Consider the following 8,101-nt stretch of genomic DNA (forward strand, 5'->3'; position numbering starts at 1 on the left):
GCATTCCCCCCGCCCCCGAACAACAGGTGAAGGACAAATTCCTTGAAATGTCCTTGTAATTACAGGCCCAAATCAGGTCCTTAATCTTGATAAGCGCTGCTGTATTCAAATATATATGAAAGTTATATAACAGTGAACTATATAAACAGGAAGAAGGCTAATGTTCTGCACGAACTTTTCATAATCAATTGATTAGTCAGTGAAACAGTAGATAGTTAATGAATTAGAAACTTGCTTTATGGTTTGCAAATGAACAGACATAATTATTCACAATTAGCTTGCATTGCCTGATCTACTGCATTTATACTCATCCATGGAGGTCCCTATTTTCATCAGAGAAGTGTTGGCGGGTATGGAGTTATATGACCCTCAAGCCAAGGAGATAAGTAACTATACAATGTTTAGAAGACATCTGAAGGTAGCCCTCTATAGAGATTTTTTTAATGTTTAATGTATCTCCCAGAGTGTTTGGGGCAACCCAATCAGATGGGTGGGGTATAAATAATAAAATTCTTATTATTTCTCTGATGAATAATAATAATAAAATTATTGTTTCTCAAGTGAAAATAGGGATGTCCTAAGGAAAAGCGGGACATTCTGGGATCAAATCAGAAAAGGGGGGGGCAAATCAGTAAATTTGGGACTGTCCTTGTAAAATAGGGACACTTGGAGGGTCTGGAAGGAGCCTCTTGGGCTTGCCAATCAGAAGGTTGGCAGTTCGAATCCCCGCAACAGAGTGAGCTCCCATTGCTCTGACCCAGCTCCTGCCAACCTAGTAGTTCGAAAGCACACCAGTGCAAGTAGATAAATAGGTACCGCTGTGGCGGGAAGGTAAATGGTGTTTCCGTGTGTTCTGGTTTCCGTCACAGTGTTCCGTTGTGCCAGAAGTGGTTTAGTCCTGCTGGCCCCATGACCCGGAAAGCTATCTGTGGACAAACGCTGGCTCCCTCAGCCTGAAAGCGAGATGAGCGACACAACCCCAACCTTTGACTGGACTTAACCATCCAGGGGTCCTTTACCTACCTTTTTAACCTATGTATGGACACCTGAGCAAACCTGCTGACACCTGAGAACAATTGACTCTCCTAGAAGGTAAGGCAGACAGAACGGCTGCAGCAGTTGCACTATCTAAGCCCAAACTGTTCAAAGCAAAATTTGCCGGCTACTTCTGCAATGTTTGCACTCCAGCGTACTTTATCTTTCGTGCGGCATTGTATATCATTGACATTTGTAGAGTTTCCACTTTTGTTGATTGTTATGTACTAAGCTTGGATCCTAGAACAAAAGGCAAGTAGGTTCCTAGAATGCAACAACTGATTTGCTTGCAGGAAAAGACCAATCAGGCTCCAGGAGGGAAGCAGAATCAGCCAATCAGACGGGACTCATTGTGTAAATAATGTATATAAAAGCCTGAGGTTTGGGGGGCAATTGAATCACTGTTTTACAAGCTGCAATAAAGAGCATGAAATCACTACAGGACTCTGAGAATATTTCGTTGATCTTTATTTTTGCTCAGCTTAATATGTATGGTGGATCTCATCTGGTCATATACAACCGTCACCGTTTCTGGTTTACGTAGTGCAGGTTGTGGAATATCTGTAAATGGTTCGCCATTAAGTTTTAATGGCAGAATAATAGTGTGTGTGTGTGTGTGTGTGTGTATGTGTGTGTGTGAGAGAGAGAGAGAGAGAGAGGGGGGGGGGGACTGCCAGAAAAAAAATATGAAGATTTATTTTTCACTACAAAATATTCCAAAATTTAAAAATGAGAATCAACAAAATATTCACCATGCCTTCCAACAACTATGCTGTCAGCCAAACATATAAGAAATAAGCAGGGGAGAAGCCATATAGGAGCTGTCTTACATATTCTGAGACCTGGTTAATCATTATGCAAAGTTAGGAGGAAACGGTTGTCAGAGATATGAATACAGGTTTTGCGGGGGCAGTGTTTGATATTCACTAGGTTGGCATAAGAGATAAGTTGGCCCTAGGTAGCAAAGTAAATAAACGCCATTCTGATTGTGTTACTTTGGGTATGTGAGAATGACCAGAGGATAAATAAAAACTCAGTTGTAGAGAGACATGTTTGAAGTTTGGATATGGAGCCTCACACCTCTGCTTTGCTCTGCATCCCAGATGTACAAATACAGTGATACTTTGGATCTCAAACTTAATCTGTTCTGGGAGTCCATTTGACTCCCAAAACCATTCGAGAACCAAAATGTGGCTTCCAATTGGCTGCAGGATCTTTCTGTCCTCAAGCAGAAGCCGCGTCGGACGTTTTGCTTCCAAAAAATGTTCGCAAACCAGAACACTTACTTCCAGGTTTGCGGCAGTCGGGAGCCGATTTGTTCGACAACTGAGCTGTGAAGAACCAAGGTACCATTATAGTTTATACCCATTATATTGATGTTGTTGTTGTTTAGTTGTTTAGTGGTGTCCAACTCTTCGTGACCCCATGGACCAGACCACACCAGGCACTCCTGTCTTCCACTGCCTCCCACAGTTTGGTCAAACTCATGTTCGTAGCTTCGAGAACACTGTCCAACCATCTCGTCCTCTGTCATCCCCTTCTCCTTGTGCCCTCCATATTTCCCAACATCAGATCTTTTCCAGGGAGTCTTCTCTTCTCATGAGGTGGCCAAAGTATTGGAGCCTCAGCTTCAGGATCTGTCCTTCCAGTGAGCACTCAGGGCTGATTTCCTTAAGAAGGGATACGTTTGATCTTCTTGCAGTCCATGGGACTCTCAAGAGTCTCCTCCAGCACCATAATTCAAAAGCATCAATTCTTCGGCGATCAGCCTTCTTTATGGTCCAGCTCTCACTTCCATACATCACTACTGGAAAAACCATAGCTTTATTATATTGATACTGTACCTATAATCTACTGTAGTCCAAGAAAACCCTTCCACCACATTAACTTGCTACTGAGCCATGTTCATGGCTTGGTAGAGATTTTAAAAATCCTCAGGCACTTCTTAGCTAAGCAAAACAGACTCAAGTCTTTGATCCTTAGCTCTCTGCCTTGCCACTGACTCACCAGATAGCTAGTGGCAAGTCACTCAGGTCTTTCTTCTTTCATTTCCTTGCCTGGAAAATGAGGATAATGATATCAACAATGCACTACATGGTGATAATAAATTAATGTCTGAGTAGTGCCTTATAAATGTTTGATATGTCATGTAAGTATTATTTTCCATGTCAATTGGTTTTTCAGAGGACAAGCATCCTAGCTGTCTGAACACAAGGAAATGTGCCAGAGCTTTTCTTTAATACATGCAGATCCTATACAATGAAAAAAGAACGCCGGTACATTTTATCAAAACAGAATTCTGTAATGATTTTGGAATGACACAACTGAGGTTTGACAATGTTTGCACTATATGATAAAGCATTTCACAATAAAGTACCGTTGCGATATCTGGCAGTCTTTTAGTTCTCTGTGCTACCCCAGAGGTCCGGGTTAAATTAAAGAACCCAACTGAATCACACTCAAACCTTAAAGTGTGAGTTCATGCTCACTTGACTGTGGAAGGTGTCTATTTTCACCAGCACTCAACTTTTTGGATTTGGTAACACAATTGGCTAAGCTTGAGTGGAGGAAACAACTGGTAATATGGGGCTTAATGAGGTAATGTACAGTCTGATGGGATGCAGGTGGCGCTGTGATCTAAACCACTGAGCCTCTCGGGCTTGCCAATCAGAAGGTTGGCGGTTCGAATCCCCACGATGGAGTGAGCTCCCATTGCTCTGTCCCAGCTCCTGCCAACATAGCAGTTCAAAAGCACACCAGTGCAAGTAGATAATTAGGTACCGCTGCGGTAGGAAGGTAAACAGTTTTTCTGTGTGCTCTGGTTTCTGTCATGGTGTTCCGTTGCACCAGAAGCGGTTTAGTCATGCTGGCCACATGACCCAGAAAATTCTGTGTACAAATGCCGGCTCCCTCGGCCTGAAATCGAGATGAGCGCCACATCCCACAATCGTCTTTGACTGGACTTAATCATCCAGGGGTCCTTTACCTTTTACATTCTGATAAACAACATAGTGATGGGTTTAGTGGGTACAGGATTTACTACCCTATTAAGAGTGCAAGTGATGGGGTTATCTTAAGGATGTTGTCCAAAACAACTTTCCATTGGTGAAGGATCCCTGCCTTGATATAATGTATACCTCCACTCAACTTAAGAATAAAAATCATTGTGGGGAAAATGTTGATGCCGTCCCCAGTAGGCAATGAGAATGCAGTCTTCAGGTCTGTACATCACGGTTGGGACAAGATTATTCCAACATCAAGTAGTAGTAGTAGTAGTAGTAGTAGTAGTAGTAGTAATTTTATTATTTATACCCTGTCCATCTGGTTGGGTTTCCCAACAGAATATTATAAACATGACAAAACATCAAACATTGGAAACTTCCCTAAACAGGACTGCCTTCAGATGTCTTCTAAAAGTCAGATAGTTGTTTATTTCCTTGACATCTGAAGGGAGGGTGTTCCACAGGGCAGGTGCCACTACCGAGAAGGCCCTCAGTCTGGTTCCCTGTAACTTTGCTTCTTGCAGTGAGGGAACCACCAGAAGGCCATCGGAGCTGGACCTCAGTGTCCGGGCTGAACGATGGGGGTGGAGATGCTCCTTCAGGTATACTGGACCAAGGTCCTTTATTCCATATCCTGTCTTATCTGTAATTCCTTGGGCATGTACATACAAAGATTAGTCACAGGGCAACTGCAGCTATCACATGATGTTAGCTGTTTTACCAAACCATACTATCACAAATAACCAGCACCTCAACTGACTTGTAGGCGGGCTTTTAATTGACATCTTATGTGATTCTCCGACATAGATGGGTTCTGGAGAGTAGGCCGCTTGTGGCAGACTTTTAGCTGAGACAACGATTATGCAATTCGTAGTTTGCACATCCTACAGGGTGGTTCACAAAGTCCGGTGTGAGTTCTGATCTCACTGACGTTGGACAGAACTTGGTTGTCAAGAACATCGCCCCACTGCAATGGATATTTGAAAGATAGCAAAGCGTGTTCTCCCTAATAGCAGGTCTAGCAGGCCACCCCACTGTTGCTGGGCAGATCTGTTTGGGTGACCACAGGCAGTCATTGGGCGGTTGAGTTTCTGGGGAGATTTTCATGTTGCCAATTTGGGGGTGGGGCACAAAGGTTTTAAATACAGGTCACGCAGCTTTGGACTTTCTCTTTTGCTGCGTGCACCGGATCGCCAGCCCACCCTCCCTGAAATGAGGGTTATTTTGCTTGACCTTGTTATGCCTGTCATGGGGTCACCTGCTTTGGGGGCAGGGGCCTGGTAGGAATTTTAACCACTTGGCTGATTGGCTGGTGCCATTCGGTTTTTGCCTACTGCGTAGCAAATCATCACAACTTGTAAGGTTTGCGGTTAGGCATTGGTTAAAAAATTGGTTGGTGGAGGGGTAAGTGCCTACCCCTCCAATGCTGGTGTGCTGCAAGGGAATCCAGGGGCTTGTCATGCCTTCGTCCAAATCCCTGGCATCGGGTTTGGGCCGCGTAAGCCCTTGGGAGCATGTGGGGAGAGGTGAGGGTCTGTTGCCCAGCTTCATTGATCCCCAATATTGTTTTCCCATACTGGCTTCCTCTGGAATCCGGAAGTCAGTTCTGTCCCTGGGGCATGGACAGATAATTATAACCACTCACATTTGTGTATTTAAATAAAGTTGTGGCCAAAATTCTGCCAAAACCCTTAAACAAAAATTTCTGTGTGGAGTGTGAGTTAATTTGGGGTGGCTTGGGGACCTCGACACGCAAAAGCATCTCACATTCCTGGCAGGAGTGTGCATTTGGCTCCAACAAGTGCAAACCCTTGTTGCAAATGATACAGTAAATCCAGTTCATCGCAGGCTTGCAAACTTCGTGCCTCTCTTTCTCCATTCATAAATCTCTTCTGATGTCACTGAAGGACAGAGCAGAGGAAGCAGGCATTTTGACAATCACAACACATTCTTTCCTCCTCTCAACCCTGCAGCTTTGACCACACTCCTGCACTCCACCCAACTGTAAAAATGCTCACAGATCTTCCCACTGCTAACACCTACCCTAGATATATATTTATAATATAGGCTTCTGTAATTATGTAATTGCTTTACTAGAAGCTGGGTCTTTAAAGCCAGAATTCAAGGTGTTTGATGTGTTATAATTATGAACATCGCTTTGTTGTCTTTTTTCTCTCCTCCTTTTCTGATTTGATCGATCTAATCGCCCCTGTTCTCCGTCGCCCTCACAAAGAGGTTGGGTACAGTTGAGTTGTGATTCACATAAGTTCAGCCCTTTTCTATCGATGGACAGAACCACGGGTTCGCACCAGCAAAACTCAGATCGCAATCTGGCTCCAGGAGTTGAGTAACTCGCATAGTTTCAGTATGAAATAGTTTGCAAACCAGTGAAACTACAAGTCAAAACTTGCTGCACTGGCTTGCCTTCAGAAGCACTGTTTGTGGGAAACTGCTCAGGAAAGAGCAGTTCGCCCTCTCGCCTGCAATAAACATCTCAGCTGGTGGCCCTGCTACAACAATGCCTATTTTTTGCAATGACATCACAGTAATGAAAGGCTTTTGCTGCATCCAACGATGCTGTTAAAAACTTATCGATTCTTGCAGGTTAAAACATTGGCAGGATTTTAAACACATTTGTAATGTAACAGAATGTATGGATAACTTAGAAAGATTTAAAAAAAAATTGGAGAAGTATTGATATGCAGTTGAAAATAGGATCAACAGGGCCCGTGGAAGGGATGGGAGGAAGTCAGGAGATTCAGACTAATCTCGGTATTTGGATGCGAAATTGGTTTTGTCGTATGTTTATATTCTGGAAAATCAAATAAGAGTTTATTTTTTAAAAACTACTTATTGATTCTTCTTTAAATACAGTGGTACTTCAGGTTAAGTACTTAATTTGTCCGTACTTAACCTGAAACTGTTCTTAACCTAAAGCACCACCTTAGCTAATGGGACCTCCTGCTGCTGCCGCGCTGCAGGAGGACAATTTCTGTTCTCATCCTGAAGCAAAGTTCTTAACCTGAAGCACTATTTCTGGGTTAGCGGAGTCTGTAACCCGAAGCGTATGTAACCTGAAGCATACGTAACCTGAGGTACCACTGTAAGTTTTTAATAAGTGCAGTAATGAACTATGCAGAGCGAGCAAAATGAACAGCAAAACTAAGAGAATCAAATGATGGGTGTCTTTTTTGGACTATTTCAAGAAATATTATAATATGATGAACACGTGAACCAGACAGAGGGCCTTCTTGGTAGTGGCGCCCGCCCTGTGGAACGCCCTCCCTTCAGATGTAAAAGAGATAAACAACTACCTGACATTCAGAAGACATCTTAAGGTAGCCCTATTCAGGGAAGTTTTTAATGTGTGACATTTTAGTGTATTTTTGGTCTCTGTGGAAGCCGCCCAGAGTGGCTGGGGAAACCCAGCCAGATGGGTGGGGTACAAATAAATTATATTATTATTATTATTATTATTATTATTATTGCTATGAGCAACAGAAGTAATTGATTATAATATTGTGGATATAATTTGATAGACAGGATGCCGCAGAAGGGGATTAAAAACAACTCCATGGGGGAAAGGGTGAGAAGTCGACAAAAATAAAAGACAAAATTGTGTTTTGACTGTATATGTTAGAAATGTTGAAACTTAATAAAATCTATTGGGGGGGGGAGTTTATTTAAAAGCCCCAGCACCCTACTAGGCTCTATGTTCAAAGGTAAACATTTCTGCTACCCGTATCAATGTCTTGCAAAAGCCATTATCTCCATTGAGAAATCCTCTCACGAAGAAACAGGCAGACAGTGCAGAAATGCAACAATGCATATTTTACATACCTAATTTATGAAACTAATTGCACCAAAGGCTTCTGAAACGATTCTTTTCTACATCTTGGCAATGCACAGTATAATTTGGAGTTGCTTTAATATTCCAGTTGCTTTAAATATCCACTTTAGGCAATATCTACATTCATTTGTACGTTTGAGTCAGCATAATGGCCCAAGAAGCATTCCAAACTGCTGTCTCCGATGGCTGGGAGCGGGGAAGAAAATCCCTCGCA

This window comes from Podarcis melisellensis (assembly GCF_964234715.1).
Source record: "Podarcis melisellensis genome assembly, chromosome: 10".
Taxonomy (NCBI): Eukaryota; Metazoa; Chordata; class Lepidosauria; order Squamata; family Lacertidae; genus Podarcis; species Podarcis melisellensis.